Source organism: Rhinoderma darwinii, chromosome 8 (assembly GCF_050947455.1).
Source record: "Rhinoderma darwinii isolate aRhiDar2 chromosome 8, aRhiDar2.hap1, whole genome shotgun sequence".
NCBI lineage: Eukaryota > Metazoa > Chordata > Amphibia > Anura > Rhinodermatidae > Rhinoderma > Rhinoderma darwinii.
In genome coordinates, this window is record NC_134694.1 from 6,510,865 (window position 1) to 6,529,342 (window position 18,478).

Sequence of the window (18,478 nt, forward strand, 5' to 3'; positions counted from 1 at the left end):
TTTTTTCCCCAGAAACAGTGGCACTGTTTTTCCTATGCTTTTTCCGATATTCACTTGAATGGAGCATAAGTGCAATACCAGACACGGCCCACAGAGGCGCTCTTTCTAGGATAAAACAGGCCCTTTTTTGCTAACATTAGACATAACGTTTAAGAGCGCCTTCAGAGAAACCTGAATTGGGGTTACAATCAATTAACAGGCTTTTAGGGGTTTATGAAATCACTGTATAGTTCTCAATTTATAATTACCTTTGTTCCAGGCGGAAGGGGGACGTCGCCACTTCTCACCAGGGAGAGAATAAGGGCAATTATTACCGATATGACTGATACAATCAACAGAATTAAGAGACCAGTCTGCTTGGGGTCTACACCCATCCTGCATGAGATAAAGGTAGGAGGTTAGTCATTATGAAATCACGTAATCAACATTATAGGGGAAAAAAACAAACACTCGGGGGTCTCCTTTCCTAAATGACATCAGAGGGTAATTTGTTGCATAAGGCAAATCATAGTAACAAGGTCAGACGTAATTAACGAAAAAGGAAAAAAGTCATTCTGTGTAAAGGGATTCCCTGAGCGATGACCACATTTCTCTACTTTTCCCATTCTTTTCTCTGTCTGTTCAGCATTAGTCCCGCGTACATTTTCCAGCTGCAGTCTGTATCAGAGACATTTTAATCTTCCATCCATCAGACTCCAGCTGTTTACAATAACGTCTTAAGTCCTTCGCTTTATGTCTTCATATGGGAATCATTTTTCATTTTCATAATTAGTTTTACGACATCTAGTCTTCAGGATGAATAGGGACACCTCAAACCACATGGCTTTAGTATAAGATCAGCGCGGCGTACTAAACTTGTGCAATTATCAACGGTCGTCTGAAATTCCTTCTTTCTAAAGCCGGCTAAACACTTGAGATTTTGGACGGACAAAATGGGCAGTTAAGAGGGCATTGCCAGAGTTTCACGCAACGGACACTCGCTGCGTGAAAACTCACGCTTGTGTGAATAGCCTCATTGAAATCAATGGGTCCGTGTGCTGTGCGTGGTTTCAATGCACGGCGCGCAGACGAGAATCACGCTTGTCTGAATGAGCCCTTATTGTGACACGAAGGAGCGTGGCAGGCGCTGACCAAAGACATATCTGGAAAACTGGAGCTGTAGTGTTGGATTTTTTCAGTCGTTGTCGGGTGCAGTCTTGTAAAGTCTTTCTTGCCAAATCACAGGTCTGCAGGCCAGCAATAGTAGCTCACGGCAGGCCACATATCAGGGCAGAGATCGTTCGGTGATTTGTCATTTTAACCTATGTCGTCGTCATCCAAAACGACACCCTTCACAGACCAAGCATGAACTACAAGTTGTTCCGAAAAGCCTATCTGAAATCCTTAATCTATGGTTAACATTATTGTGCCCCTGGGATGTAGAATTGTGCAGAGACCCAGACCTCGGTTTAATTAACTTAAAAGACACATGTATATATTTCGATCTTAAAGGAGTTGTCCTCCTTGGACAATCCCTGTTCGTTAGATGAGTCCCTTGACAATAAGTGCCTGTTCACATCACCGTTGCCCTTCCGTCGGGTTAACCCCTCAACGCAAAGGCAAACGGAAACCTAAGCTTCCGTTTACATCACCATTGATATCAATCATGACGGAAACGTTGCTAAAGGTTTCCGTTTGTCACTGTTGTGACAGGGTTCCATTGTTTTGACGGAATCAATAGCGTAGTCGACAGCGCTATTTATTCCATCAAAAACGACGGAACCCTGTCACAACAGTGACAATTGGAAACCTTTAGCAACGTTTCCGTCACCATTGATATCAATGGTGATGCAAACGGAAGCTTAGGTTTCCGTTTGTCTTTCCGTTGAGGGGTTAACCTGATGGAAACCTCCGACAGAACCTCTAGACGGAAGGGCAACGGTGATGTGAACACAGTCTAAGCTGATCAAAGTGTCCCCCTCCTGGGTGGTCAAGCATTATCTTTGGGTAAACCTGATAAGTGTTAAATTTCCCTGCAGCGCCACCACAGGAGAAATGAAGCATTACACCGTGCCTTTTCACATCAATGTGTTGTCTGTGTAATGCAGGTCCTCCAGAGATGCTGTAACCACTCTCCACCCTGGCCAAAAGATGAGGATCCTGAATAGAGGACTTTCCACTATTGACTCAGAATTGTGTATGACAATGGGCTTTCTAAACAAGATAACCAGGATTAGTTTACACTTTTTAGGCAAAAACAACTCAGCGTATTCCACTTGACCTGAACTTTTAGAATCCTTAAAGAAGTTTTCGAGGATAAGACAATAAGGCTTCTTCGAAACCTATGCAATTTTCTTATATACAGTTAGGTCCAGAATTATTTGGAAAGTGACACAAGTTTTGGCATTTTAGCTGTTCATCAAAACATATTAAATATACAGTTATATAATCAATATGGGCTTAAAGTGCAGACTCTCAGCTTTAACTGAGGGTGTTCACATCCTGATTTGAGGAAGAGTTTAGGAATAACAGCTTTTTAATATGTAGCTGCCTCTTTTTCAAGGGTCCAAAAGTAATTGGACAATTATCTCAAAAGCTATTTAAAGGGCTGCATGTGCTATTCCCTCATTAATCCATCGTCAATTAAGCAGGTAAAAGGTCTGGAGTTGATTCCAGGTGCGGCATTTCCATTTGGAAGCTGTTGCTGTGAACCCACAACATGGGGTCAAAGAAGCTCTCAATGCAAGTGAAACAGACCATCGTTAGGCTGATAAAGATGAAGAAATCCATCAGAGAGATAACACAAATGTCAGGAGTGGCCAAATCAACAGTTTGGGACATTCTTGAAAAAAAGATCGCACTGGTAATCTCGTGAACTCCAAAAGGCCAGGACGTCCATGGAAGACAACAGTGGTGGATGATCGCAGAATCCTTTCCATGGTGAAGAAAAACCCGTCCACAACATTTACCCAAGTGAAGAACACTCTCCTGGAAGTAGGTGTATCAGTATGTAAGTCTACCAGAAAGAGAAGACTTCATGAGAGCAAATACAGAGGGTTCACCACAAGGTGCAAACCATTAATCATCCGCAAAAATAGAAAGGCCGGATTAGACTTTGCCAACAACTTGTAAAAAAGCCGCCCAGTTCTGGAACAGCATGAAACTAAGATCAACCTGTGCCAGAATGATGGGAGGAAGAAAGTATGGAGAAGGCTTGGAACAGCTCATGATCCAAAGCCACCACATCCTCTGTAACACATGGTGAAGGCAGTGTGATGGCATGGTGGAGGCAGTGTGAGGGCATGGTGGAGGCAGTGTGATGGCATGGTGGAGGCAGTGTGATGGCATGGTGGGGGCAGTGTGATGCCATGGTGGGGGCAGTGTGATGACATGGTGGGGGCAGTGTGATGGCATGGTGGGGGCAGTGTGATGGCATGGTGGGGGCAGTGTGATGGCATGGTGGGGGCAGTGTGATGGCATGGTGGGGGCAGTGTGATGGCATGGCGGGGGCAGTGTGATGGCATGGTGGGGGCAGTGTGATGGAATGGCGGGGGCAGTGTGATGGCATGAGCATGCGTGGCTGCCAGCACTGGGTCACTAATGTTTATTGGTGATGTGAATGAAGACAGAAGCAGCCGGATGAATTCTGAAGTGTTCAGGGATTTACTTTCTGCTCAGATTCAACCAAATGCAGTGAGGACGTCGCTTCACAGGACAGATGGACAATGACCCAAAACATACAGCAAAAGCCGCCCAGGAGTTTATAAGGCAAAGAAGTGGAATATTCTGCAATGTCCAAGTCAATCCCCAGATCTCACCCCGATCCAGCATTTCACTTGCTTAAAAAAACTTAAAGAGGCTCTGTCACCAGATTATAAGTGACCTGTCTCCTACATAATGTGATTGGCGCTGTAATGTAGATAACAGCAGTGGTTTTTATTGTGAAAAATGATAATTTTTGAGCAAGTTAAGTGACCAATCAGCGACCAATCAGCTTCATACACTTCTCATTGTTCCAGCCCCGCTTCTTTCACTACACAATCACACTGTAACAATGGGCTGGAACAATGAGAAGTGTATGACGCTGATTGGTCGCTGATTGGTCACAGTCATACACTTCTCTGTACAACGCCCAGTTGGTCAAAAGTAAAAACACGCCCAGTTAACTAATTAGCATAAATCTAAAATTGCTCATAACTTGCTAAAAAAATTATAGTTTTTCAAAATAAAAACCACTGCTGTTCTCTACATTACAGCGCCGATCAGATTATGTAGGAGATAGGGCACTTATAATCTGGTGACAGAGACTCTTTAAGGACTAATACAAATCAATGCATCTGCCTCATAGCAGCTATTACAATTTGGAGAGCAGTTTGTGTATTTGCAAAATCTCCCAGGTACTTTTATCTCACTTGCAAATAATGTCTGCACTGATTGAATATAGTCTCTCTGATATTTATATGGCTTATTTCTGAATTGCACATAGATAAGGGGGTTTTATACTGGGCGACTATCGGGCACATTGCCCCCACCATGCCATCACACTGCCCCCACCATGCCATCACACTGCCCCCGACATGCCATCACACTGCCCCCACCATGTGTTACAGAGGATGTGGTGACTTTGGATCATGAGCCGTTCCGAGCCTTCTCCATACTTTCTTCCTCTCATCATTCTGGCACAGGTTGATCTTAGTTTCATGCTGTCCCAGAACTGGGCGGCTTCTTTACATGTTTGGCAAAGTCTAATCTGGCCTTTCTATTTTTGCGGCTGATTAATGGTTTGCACCTTGTGGTGAACCCTCTGTATTTGCTCTCATGAAGTCTTCTCTTTATGGTAGACTTAGATACTGATACACCTACTTCCAGGAAAGTCTTCACTTGGGTGTTTTTTACCTTTTGACCAAGTGGGCGTTGTAAAGAGAAGTGTATGACGCAGCCGCTGACCAATCAGCATACACTTCTCTCCATTCATGTCCATTTGTACTCTGCACAGTGTGATCTTGCAATCTGTCACCAGATTATAAGTGTCCTGTCTCCTACATAATGTGATCGGCGCTGTAATGTAGAGAACAGTGGTTTTTATTTTGAAAAAGGATCATTTTTGAGCAAGTTATGAGCAATTTTCAATTTATGCTAATTTGTTTCTTAATAGACAACTGGGCGTGTTTTTACTTTTTGCCAACGGGGCGTTGTACAGAGGAGTGTATGACGCTGACCAATCAGCGACCAATCAGTGACCAATCAGCGACCAATCAGTGACCAATCACCGTCAGACACTTCTCATTGTTCCAGCCCAGCTTCTTTCACTGCACAATCACACTGTAACAATGGGCTGGACCAATGAGAAGTTTCTGATGCTGATTGGTCACTGATTGGTCAGCGTCATACACTTCTTTGTACAACGCCCAGTTGGTAAAAAGTAAAAACACGCCCAGTTGGTCATTAAGAAACTAATTAGCATAAATCGAAAATTGCTCATAACTTGCTAAAAAATTATCATTTTTCAAAATAAAAACCACTGTTGTTATCTACATTACAGCGCCGATCAGAATATGTAGGAGATAGGGCACTTATAATCTGGTGACAGCCTTTAAGCCCTGCGTTATTGAAGGAGCTACGAATATCATTCACCCATATATCTGTACATGTTTCGGGTGGTGCAGAGACACGTTAAAACAAAAAAGTGGCGTTGACATTATCATGGACATTCACCCCATTGACCTTATATTCAGCCACCCCCCAGCCGGAACTGGCTGATAACATAGAACAATAGATAACATTTAACTGCACCACAAACATAGATAAGATAGGCTTTATATTTAAAGTCCCTTTTAGTGACATCACCGCTTTTGTCCTTGCCTAGGAGCACTAAAAAAAAAATCTGTCTGCCCATAATCCTCTCCCACATACTGTACGTCATCCCCAGTCAGTTCTAGTTTAGCATATGGTGGGTTTACCTTTCCTTCTGCAATGAAATCTATCGGCACAGGTCTACTAAACCCGATCATATATCCAGTCTGGATTACAATAGGCACGGGATGTATATGTACCATGAGATCAATATCGGATTGCAGATTCCAGAGTCAGGGATTTCCGCAGCAGTGAATTTACAAATATGTGTTAAAGGTAACCTGCATAGCGAGACTTATTTACAAGCCTGTGTTGTGTGACTGGGAAGACAGGAGTTGTTACCATGTAGCAGCAAAATGACACTGAAGAAGAAATACTAAAAGTCTACGTATGTGCGTAGTGTCCATGCAGAGTCATCGAATGAATGTGAACAAATACAGACGTCCATACAGAGTGTCACCACAATTGTTAAGGTATGGCTAGTAGCATTCTACATATTATCTGTTGCCCTGTATAGAGACATTTTAACAATGCCCATGGACGACCATGGCGATGACCATTGCTCAATACGGTCAATTTCTACACGTCCGGCTACATCCAAGATGACTGATCTTAGAAACATAAAGCCCCCCGCCCTCTTTAAGACAATAGACCTTTTAGTGGAACGACCCTGACCACTGTAAACGTGATCCTCCGGTGTTACTAATGGACGACAAAATTAAAATCTAAAGTAAAACGCAATAAAACAGCTTTGTCATGAACATCTCTCGACCCGGAGGACTGTAAGATGTCTCAATATGATAGAACAGGATAACAGGGTCAGATGTGGGAACTCCTGAAAACTTCATTTTCTCAACATTTAGTACAACTTGTAACTTTGTATCACATAGAACCAAAAGTATCAGGTTTTCTATTGTAAAGATAGTATAACTAAGCAAACTTCCTTTTCTAATGCTAGAATTTGGGGTAGGCAGATCCTTTGGGGGGACCCTCTGATATATTGAGCATGGTCGGGGTCTGCACATTATTTTAGGATTTCTGTATAGCGAGGATTATTAGCATAGATGGCAGATCTAAATATGTATAAATCACAGTAGTAAAACCTTACAAATCTGATCCACCGGGTAACTAATGAATATAACAACAGCGTATGTGTTTGAAATTAGATTGTAAGCTCTGCTGGCACAAGGGCCTATATGAATGAATACTATCTCTGTAAATGATATATATGCTGATGCCATATGAAGAAAGTGATAGGGTACAGCTTAATAGTTTTGGGTCGTTGAAGATGAAGTCCCCACCACAACATTATTATGGAGGACCAGGGTGGATAATATTGCACCTATGTAAATTCTCCCTAGTGCATTGCTGAGAAAATAAACTCTAATCGCAAGATTAAATCCAAGATCAAGTGCTCAATAAGCAAACAAGGAGTATTTGTGGATCCCATTACAACATACCTGGAACCTGGAGAAGACCCAAGCAGCTCCTTCCTAAAATGCTGGGGAGGTCAGAAGACAAGTGAGAGGGGCTGGTTCTCGAAAACTCAATATAAATTCTTCTCGAACCCTCCCACTCTTTTTAGTCACTGAGCAATGAAAGTTTAGCCATACCTTGTGCTGTGCAGCAACTACCAAGTGGGATTTTACTCTGATTAAAAAAGTTAACCCCCTCTGCTCCCTGCTGTACTCTAGCCTATAAAACCCGCAGGTTGCATGATGAGGAGAGGCACTGCCTCGCTTTATCTCCCACAAACACATGCTGAAGGAAAGACACAAAGTGCGGTTTTACCAGTAAAAAACTTCTAACAGTCATGAAAAAAAATAAACTCCGCTTCTACGCAAACCTATCATGGTAAACCCTATTGACGAGAAATATGCAAATCTATAGAGCGCGATCAAAATGCAATATTGTAATTATGCATTTGCTTAATTAACATTATCATAATCAACCAGGGCCGACCTTAAAGGGGTTTTCCCATCATGGACATTTATGACATCCACAGGATATGTCATAAATGTCGGATAGATGCGGGTCCCACCTCTGGGACCCGCACCTATCTCTAGAATGGGGTCCCCTAAACCCCGTTCTACCTTCGTCTGCTCTCGTTGCATCCCGGCCACTTCCTGAATTTATGGTCGGGTGTGCCGAAAACAGCGTAGCTCACTGAGCTGAGCTATGCTGTTTCCGTAACTCCCATAGTAGTGAATGGCAGTTACGGAAGCAGCATAGCATGCGAGCTATGCTGTTTTCTCCTTCATGGTCGGAAATCAGCTGGAACACAAAGAGGTACAACAGGGTTTAGGGGCCCCGTTCTAGAGATAGGTGCGGGCCGGGTCCCAGAGGTCCTACAATCTTATGACTCTATTTCCTACCAGTTTAGATGTCAGGTATTTAGGAAGTTAAAATTGAAATAAACAGTGTGTAATTGCCGGGGTATATAGGGCTACTAGCAATTTCCCCGTAAACCAAGAAAATACGAGGGCATGGATTGGCCTCCTGGGCACCCTTGGAACAAATCCAATGAACACACAAACAGACAGACCAACACATTATGCCCGGGCAGCGCCGGGTATTTTTTCTATATGCAATAAATGTCAGATAGATGCGGGTCCCACCTCTGGGATCCGCACCTATCTCTAGAACGGGGCCACTTAAACCCTGTTCTACCTCTCTCGGTTCCCAATGCCTTCCGGGCCAATTCCTGATTACGTGGTCGGAAATGACGAAAGCAGTGTAGCTGGCTGAGCTACGCTGTTTTCTTGACTCCCATAGAAGTTAATGGCAGTTACGGAACCAGCGTACGTAGCACACGAGCTACCCTGTTTCCATAACTGCCATTCACCTCTATGGGAGTTCCGAAAACAGTGGTTTTCTTGATTACATGGTCAGAAATTACGAAGTGGCCCGGCAGGCCGCGGGAACCGAGAAAGATAGAGCGGGCTTTAGGAGGCCCCTCTCTAGAGATAGACAGAGGTGGAACCTGCATCTATCTGACATTTATGACATATCCTGTGGATATGTCATAAATGTCCCTCGTGGGAAAACTCCTTTAAGTTGTTTGGGGCCTTATACAGTACCTTCTGTTGGCGCCCACCTTATGGTGTACCGTCATCAATGGTACAAATAACTGTAGCATTCTGTGCTGAATGCAGGATGGTGCCTAAATAACACTGCTATATGTTGGGCACTGAAAAAATAATATGCTGTAGAATGCCAAACCAGTAAATACCACCATACCGAGCTCAAATAATGGCAACATACCGAGCTTAAATAATACCAACATACCGAGCCCAAATAATGCCAACATACCGAGCTCAAATAATACCAACATACCGAGCTCAAATAATACCAACATACCGAGCTCAAATAATACCAACATACCGAGCTCAAACAATGCCAACATACCGAGCTCAAATAATACCAACATACCGAGCTCAGATAATGCCAACATACCGAGCTTAGATAATACCAACATACCGAGCTCAAATAATGGCAACATACCGAGCTCAAATAATACCAACATACCGAGCTCAGATAATGCCAACATACCGAGCTTAGATAATACCAACATACCGAGCCCAAATAATGGCAACATACCGAGCTCAAACAATACCAACATACCGAGCCCAAATAATGCCAACATACCGAGCTCAAATAATACCAACATACCGAGCTCAAATAATATCAACATACCGAGCTCAAATAATACCAACATACCGAGCTCAAATAATACCAACATACCGAGCTCAAATAATACCAACATACCGAGCTCAAACAATGCCAACATACCGAGCTCAAATAATATCAACATACCGAGCTCAAATAATACCAACATACCGAGCTCAAATAATATCAACATACCGAGCTCAAATAATACCAACATACCGAGCTCAAATAATGCCAACATACCGAGCTCAAACAATGCCAACATACCGAGCTCAAATAATATCAACATACCGAGCTCAAATAATGCCAACATACCGAGCTCAAACAATGCCAACATACCGAGCTCAAACAATACCAACATACCGAGCTCAGATAATGCCAACATACCGAGCTCAGATAATACCAACATACCGAGCTCAAATAATGCCAACATACCGAGCTCAAATAATATCAACATACCGAGCTCAGATAATGCCAAGATACCGAGCTCAGATAATTCCAACATACCGAGCCCAAATAATGCCAACATACCGAGATCAAATAATACCAACATACCGAGCTCAAATAATGGCAACATACCGAGCTCAGATAATGCCAACATACCGAGCTCAAATAATGCCAACATACCGAGCTCAAATAATGCCAACATACCGAGCTCAAATAATACCAACATACCGAGCTCAAATAATGGCAACATACCGAGCTCAAATAATGCCAACATACCGAGCTCAAATAATGCCAACATACCGAGCTCAAATAATACCAACATACCCAGCTCAAATAATGCCAACATACCCAGCTCAAATAATGCCAACATACCGAGCTCAGATAATGCCAACATACCGAGCTCAAATAATGCCAACATACCGAGTTCAAATAATGCCAACATACCGAGTTCAAATAATGCCAACATACCGAGCTCAAATAATGCCAACATACCGAGCTCAGATAATGCCAACATACCGAGCTCAAATAATGCCAACATACCGAGCTCAAATAATGCCAACATACCGAGCTCAAATAATACCAACATACCGAGCTCAAATAATGGCAACATACCGAGCTCAAATAATGCCAACATACCGAGCTCAAATAATGCCAACATACCGAGCTCAAATAATACCAACATACCGAGCTCAAATAATGGCAACATACCGAGCTCAAATAATGCCAACATACCGAGCTCAAATAATGCCAACATACCGAGCTCAAATAATACCAACATACCCAGCTCAGATAATGCCAACATACCGAGCTCAGATAATGCCAACATACCGAGCTCAAATAATGCCAACATACCGAGTTCAAATAATGCCAACATACCGAGTTCAAATAATGCCAACATACCGAGCTCAAATAATGCCAACATACCGAGCTCAGATAATGCCAACATACCGAGCTCAAATAATGCCAACATACCGAGCTCAAATAATGCCAACATACCGAGCTCAAATAATACCAACATACCGAGCTCAAATAATGGCAACATACCGAGCTCAAATAATGCCAACATACCGAGCTCAAATAATGCCAACATTCCGAGTTCAAATAATGCCAACATACCGAGCTCAAATAATGCCAACATACCGAGCTCAAATAATACCAACATACAGAGCTCAAATAATGCGAACATACAGAGCTCAAATAATGCCAACATACCGAGCTCAAATAATGCCAACATACCGAGCTCAAATAATGCCAACATACCGAGCTCAAATAATGCCAACATACCGAGCTCAAATAATGCCAACATACCGAGCTCAAATAATGGCAACATACCGAGCTCAAATAATGCCAACATACCGAGCTCAGATAATACCAACATACCGAGCTCAAATAATACCAACATACCTAGCTCAAATAATACCAACATACCGAGCTCAAATAATACCAACATACCGAGCTCAAATAATGGCAACATACCGAGCTCAAATAATGCTAACATACCGAGCTCAAATAATACCAACATACCGAGCTCAAATAATGCCAACATACCGAGCTCAAATAATGCCAACATTCCGAGTTCAAATAATGCCAACATACCGAGCTCAAATAATACCAACATACCGAGCTTAAATAATGCCAACATACCGAGCTCAAATAATGGCAACATACCGAGCTCAAATAATGGCAACATACCGAGCTCAAATAATACCAACATACCGAGCTCAAATAATGCCAACATACCGAGCTCAGATAACAGCTTCATATACAAAGTAAGCTCATAACATTGATATACAATTTCTAAATAATGCTGCTATACAAAAAAAACAATTAAGGTTTGTAAGGGCCATGGGTGGCACCCCTATCAGCAGAGACGGCTGCACAGTTTGTATACCCCTAAGGCCGACCCTGTATTTACTATGTATGTACTTGAAGCTGCTGCATCCTATTGGAAATCCTGTCATGGGACCCCCAACTACTATGTTCCATTTATAATACTGGTACTGTAACTTCTTATGAGGCCGAGGGGCCATTGGGCACCAGGGCCCAGGTGTGACTGCTACTTTTGCACCCCGTCTAGCTGCACCCCTGACTTTAGTGAATAAGGTAGGGAAAACTGGTCCAAAAGACATGCTGCCCTTCACCCCAATGATGGAAGACAAGTGGAGCTGTCTAGGTGGGGGCTACATTTTGCACTAAGTGTGGGCTACATTTTTATATTTGCCATAAGAACCCCTTCTCTTCTGGCCCTGATCTAGGGCGAATCTAGAGGGCAAAGAATTTTGCACTTCGCAATAATAAACCTGAATTTTTACAATCTTGGAATTATTTTTCAGTTTCAATTCCCGAAAAACATCATTTAGTGTGAAATATTTTCCTCCATGTCATAAATTAATTTTCCAATAGACGTAGAGTTACCATTATAAAAACTTGTCATACTGAACAAATTCTCCGTACATCTATAACGGACCTTACATGACAACAGATAATTCTAGGACCACGCGGCTCTGTACTGTGACCTGTAGCCACTTCTTGTGCCGCTGTATGGGGTGTCTGTACGGCACCATACTACAGAGGTATTCTAGGGGATAATACCTCCGTAATATGTCATCTGATGGAGCGAGCCACAATTTTTTCCTGTCGAGTTCATACAGAGTCCAACAGAAAAACTCACTCAGACGGCCATATTACAGTACAATTACGGGGTTGTATAGAGATGTCATGCACATAAACTGGAGAGGAACGTGGAGACCCTCCAAGTGATATTTTTAAAGGGGACCTGGACAGGTCTATAAACATAGACCTAGATATGTCTACCTGTAGAAACATATATAAAGCTTGATCATTTGAATATTTTTGCATCTTTGTTACGGCGCTGTAATTTGCTGGGGAGGGGCTTACAGTAGTGCTATAACGTCCCTGCCCCCCATGATCACTACATTATATCACACATCTCCAGTGTTAAGAACCTACACATACATTTACATCATATATGTGACTGATATCAGCCGCGCCTCTTCCTCTAACCTTCCGATACTTTTGGTATAGCGGCCCCTTTAACAGTTTAAATGCATTGAGTTGAGTTAGAATTTTTTCAGGGTGACCCTAAGGAATACATATGCTTCTTTGTTTTCAAATAGCGAACCCTTTATCCATTACACAAGGGGTCTTTTGTCTACATAGGATGTTTGGGGCCATTCTGGAGGTACATTTATAATGTCACCCTGTCTGGACTCCGAACTAAAATTTAGTTTTTCTTTTTATCCCATGTATTTTGTCCCTATTAACAGCCTGTGTTTATTATTTAACGTCATTAATAGAGTGTTGCATGCAATTTACTTGGATACAATGACTCCAGTGCTTTTAATGGGGGACATTGACAGGAAGTCCTAAAAGCTTTCATTAAATTCAAAGGGAAGGTCAAAAACAAGCCCAAGTTCAGTTTGTGGAATGCCGTGCAGGGATTTCACCACACAAAGTTATCAGATGGTTCCTCGAGGCTGGAAAACCTCCGATATCTCCCATAACCAGCAAATTCCAGACATTAGCGGCTTATCTCTACCCTGAAATCCTCATTTCTCTGATATTCACAGCTTCCCGCACCAATAATTTGGCTAATATGACAAAAGACCAAAACAATATCAAAGAAAGATGCAAATATACTTCACAGAAATAAACCACAATGGGTGCAGAAACCGCAATGAACACATCAGAAGCAATGTAAAGCCAATAGAACCAAGCCAAAGCAGACATGCTATATGTATCCGTATGCCTGAATTTCAGACCCAATGTGGATTTCGCCCTGCGGCATGTTACCGGGGTACGCTTCGATGTAAGTTATGTCTATTTTTTTTAAAATTTCAAGATCACACTTTTCCCCTCCCAAAAACAGTGCAAAGTGATTCACACTAGGTGCACAAGAAGAATGGCCCCTACAAGAGTATAGCTATAGATGGTGCAGAGGTAGCAGTTGCACCTAGGTCCTGGTACCTGAGGTGCCCCAAATGGTAGGTGATGGCTTTGTTTCAGATTTTGTATTGGGGCGTTAGAGCTTCAAGTTACAATTCTGAGCTTTCTGGGTCCCTGTGACATTTTCCAAACTCTTAACCCCTTAATGACCGGGCATGTTTGTACCTTAATGACCAAGCCAGATTTGTCAAATCTGGTATGTCTGACTTTATCAGAGAATAACTCTGTGAAAGTTTTGAATATGCAAGTAATTCTGACATTGTTTTTTCGTCACATGTTGTACTTTATTTTAGTGGTAAAAGTAGACTGATACGATTTGCGGAAATTATTAAAAAAATAGAAAAATTGAAGAAATTTTGTAAAAATTATCATTTTTCCCTATTTTTAACTGCAATATGTCATATATGTACATACATACTGTACAATTTTTTTTATTAAATATATATTTCCATCTCTTTACTCTATTTTGGCAGCACTTTTGAAAAAAAAAAAATTTTTTGGAGCAATTTAGAGGACTTACAAATTTAGTAAGAATTTTATACATTTTGAAGTACATTTTGTTTTCCTGCACCAAGCCAGGTTTTCAGAGGCTCATCGGTGTCAGAATGGTGGAAACCCCCACAAGTGACCCCATTTTGAAAACTACACCCCTTAAGGTATTTATTAAGGGGTGTTGTAAGTATTTTGACCCTACAGTTTTTTTGTAAGAATTCATGCAAAGCAGGCGTAAAAAAATATAATTTAACTTTTTTCATATTTTGCTTGAAAATGTTTTAGGCCCCACTGTACATTTGGAGAGGTTTTGAACTACCAGAACGATAGAATCTCCCCATAAACGACCCCATTTAGAAAACTAGACCCCTTAAGGTATTTATCTAGGGGTGTAGTGAGTACTTTGACCCCACAGTTTTTTGCTAAATTTAATGCATAGCAGGTGAAAAAAAAACAAAAAACACTTTTTTTATAAAAGTATCACTTTGAAGACCGATTTCTGTATAAAGCGACCATGAGAATGAAGAAACACACCCCAAAATATATCACCCTGTTTCTCCTGTTTTCAAAAATGCCCCCATTGTGACCCTATTGCATTGCTTGGACACACGACAGGGCCCGAAAGGAAGGGAGCACCCGGAGGCTTTCAGGACTCATATTTTGCTTGAAAATGTTTTAGGCCCCACTGTAAGGTGTTATGCCAAAGAAAAATAATTCTATGAATTAAAAAAACCTCAAGATATTCATCTAGGGGTATAATGAGTATTTTCATTTTAGCGTGTCCAATATGATAATGGGAAATGGGGTGAAAAGGATTAGAAAATCAAATAATGGAAATGTTTGAAGGGACAAAACAGTAGTGCAAATAAAATCTTCAAAAAAAATTAGTAATCTAGTGAGGAATGATATGTTCGGAAACACTCGTGTATGCACAGCCCTGGTTTGTCTGGGCAGGACTCACATTGGTAGCCCGTGTCTTTCCTAATACCATTTTTAAAACACACACGGCACCTTTTTTGTGGACGTGTCTTTTTAGCGGTTGGGGGCACTTGGGAAGGGAAATGCTGTCCCGGAATCACCCTGCTGGCCTCACTTGAAGTTGTAGCCCTGCCATCACCACCCTGGTTTCCTAAAATTAGGTTTTTTATTACTTTTTCCTGGTAGTTCAGGTAAGGTCCGTTGTTGCCTGCCTTCCGAAAAATAATAAAAGAATTATAAAGTGCCATTTGCACCAGATTTATTGCCAATTTCTTGTACCAGATCCTTGACTTCCTTACTGCGCTATAGGGCTGCAGCATTTGGTCGGCAAGGTCCACCCCTCCCATGTGCTTATTATATTGCTGTATGCAGAGGGGTTTAGAAATGGTGGCATCTCTCCCACGTACAGGCACAGGGCTGCTTTCATCTGCATGAATTGATGTCAAGATAAAGACATCTTTTTTGTCTCGGTATTTAACCACCATTACCTTTTCCTTACAAAGGGTTTTCTTTTCACCACGTTTTAATTTTAAATTTACCAGGGTCTTTGGAAGGCCTTTTTGGGTCCGTCTAATTGTGCCACAAGCTACGGTTTTTCTGGCCAATAGACATTGGAACAAGGGCACACTCGTATAAAAATTATCTACATACAAGTGATGACCCTTGTCCAACAGCGGGTGAATTAGGTCCCAAACAATTCTGCCACTTACATTGAGCATGGCTGGGCATTCTGGGGGGTTGATCTGGGTGTCCTTTCCCTCGTATACCCTAAAACGATGGGTAAAACCAGTGCTGCTCTCACAAATTTTATATACTTTCATGCCATATTTGGCCCTCTTGGTGGGTATATACTGCCGAAATTTTAGCCTCCCTTTAAATGAAACCAGGGATTCATCCACAGCAACATTTTTATCAGGCGTATATGCCTCTGCAAATTTTAAATTGAAATGCTCTATAAGAGGCCTAATTTTAAATAGCCGATCACGGTTGGGGTCACTTGCTGGGGGGCATTGTGCATTGTCGTTGTAATGGATAAATCTCATTACGGCCTCAAAACGATTGCGCGTCATCACTGCATGATATAGGGGCGTATCGTACAGGACATCCGTCGACCAGTACGATCTTATAGTCGGCTTTTTTACAAGGCCCATGTTCAATAGTAGTCCCCAATATTTAAGCATTTCTGCTTTGTCAACCGGCTGCCAGTTGTTTTCCCTGGCATAAAATGAATCGGGGTGAGTTAAAATAAAATAGTTGGCATATAAATTTGTCTGAGTAATTATTAGATTAATTAAATCTTCTGAAAAGAAGATTTTAAAAAAATCTCCCTCGCTAAATCCTGTGGTGTTGATGTTAATTCCTGCGGCAGGTATGAAATCAGGAATTTGGGGAATAAATGTGGCGGCGGACTGCCAATCAGGGTCACTAACACTCGGCTGACTTTCACTAGGCCTGCTCCGCTGTGCTTGGGGCTCATCACTGTCGCTACTAGATGATGAGGATGATAATAAAAACTGCTCCTCATTTTCGCTTGCAGTGTCTGTATCAGAGCACATCATTGCATACGCCTCCTCTGCTGTAAACATCCGCTGAGCCATTATTTTAGATCAAAATCTTATATATATATATATATATATATATATATATATATATATATATATATTTATATTTATATTTAACACGCACTAGATAATGTGTAACGACTATGTACCTTACTAACCCTACACCTATCTAACGCTAATTAACGCCCAATCCCTAACACTACCTATAACACTAAACAATTCCTTTTTCTTTATACAAGACCCTAAAACGCACCTAATTAGCCCTACACCTAACGCGAATTAACGCCAAATCCCTAACGCTACCTATAACACTAAACAAATCCCCCCCCCAAAAAAAAATTTTTTTTATTTTTATTTTTATTTTTTTCTTTATAACAAAAATAAAATAAAAAGTACGCTAACTAACGTCCTACACCTGCCGCTACCTAACGCTACCTGAACAATAAATTATATTTTTTTTTATTTTTTGTACAATTTTTTTTATGAAAGCAAATGTAACAGGGATAAGGGGAATGGTAACAGGGACATTGGGGAGGCAGTGTAAGGGTTAAATTTGTCTGTTTTTTAACTTTTTGATGATGACAGTAGGATCAAGCAGCACAGCTCTGATCTCCTCAACACAACTGACAGGACTGAGGAGATCAGAGCCGAACACCGGCTTTTCCACCTAGCACACTACGTCACGCACTATGATTGGTCAGTAACTGACCAATGATAGCGATCGTGGCGCCAGGACTTCGTGATTGGTCTCTCGACCACTCACAGAACTGATCAGCTGTCTAGGACAGCGGTCAGAACGGACTTGTCACTCTGTGTTTACACAGAGTGACAGTTTGAAAATCTGACGAAAATGAACGTCCTGGTGCGGGAACTAGCACCCAACCATGACGTACATTTTCGTCACTGGTCGTGAAGGGGTTAAAGCAGTTGTCCCACAAAACACATGTATCTCCCTATCCACAGGATATGGACAGTGACGTCAAGGGCTTCCCCGAGCAGATCGCTTAAAGTAGCCCTGTGCCCGAGGAGTCCTCGGCGAGCGGAGAAGCTCCATCTGCTCCTCCGCTCTGAACGAATTCTGAAGCAGGGTGCTGATGGTTCCCTGCTTCAGAATTGGATTCAACTGCATCTGCGTCCTGAAGCTGCAGATACTGTTGACAGCGGGACACCGCCCAGAATCTGGGCTGTCCCGCTGAATCCGGGACAGTTGTGAGGAATCATGCATGGGGGTTAAGTTCCAAAAACGAAGGCAAAAGATAATATGGAACCGTTGCATGTTCAACTATGCCACCCCTAGTTTTAGGGAAATAGGACATTTTAGCCCTTTCACTACTGTTAATCGGCTACAGAGGCTCATGGAAGAGAAGGAGCTTATTACTATATCTGGTGTTCTATTGGCCAAGAAGGGGGGGTTGTATTTATTGAATGACATTGCACCCAATAACTCAGGAGCGTAGCTGGGGGGGGGGGCGGGTTATGTGTCCCAGAGGGGCCACCATGAAGCCACTCTGCATTGGACAGGATATTTACAT

At 42.0% G+C, this 18,478-nt stretch overlaps 1 long non-coding RNA gene and 1 pseudogene across 1 annotated transcript in view; one reads left to right on the forward strand and one right to left on the reverse strand.

Annotated features, from left to right (window-relative positions):
• The window catches only part of LOC142659069 (ectonucleoside triphosphate diphosphohydrolase 8-like), a 30,544-nt pseudogene extending 23,108 nt beyond the window's left edge, over positions 1-7,436 (reverse strand).
• The window catches only part of LOC142659071 (uncharacterized), a 215,795-nt gene continuing 197,582 nt past the window's right edge, over positions 266-18,478 (forward strand). The window contains exon 1 of the long non-coding RNA XR_012850264.1: positions 266-390. This is a non-coding gene — a long non-coding RNA (uncharacterized LOC142659071). The remainder of the gene's footprint in view (positions 391-18,478) is intronic.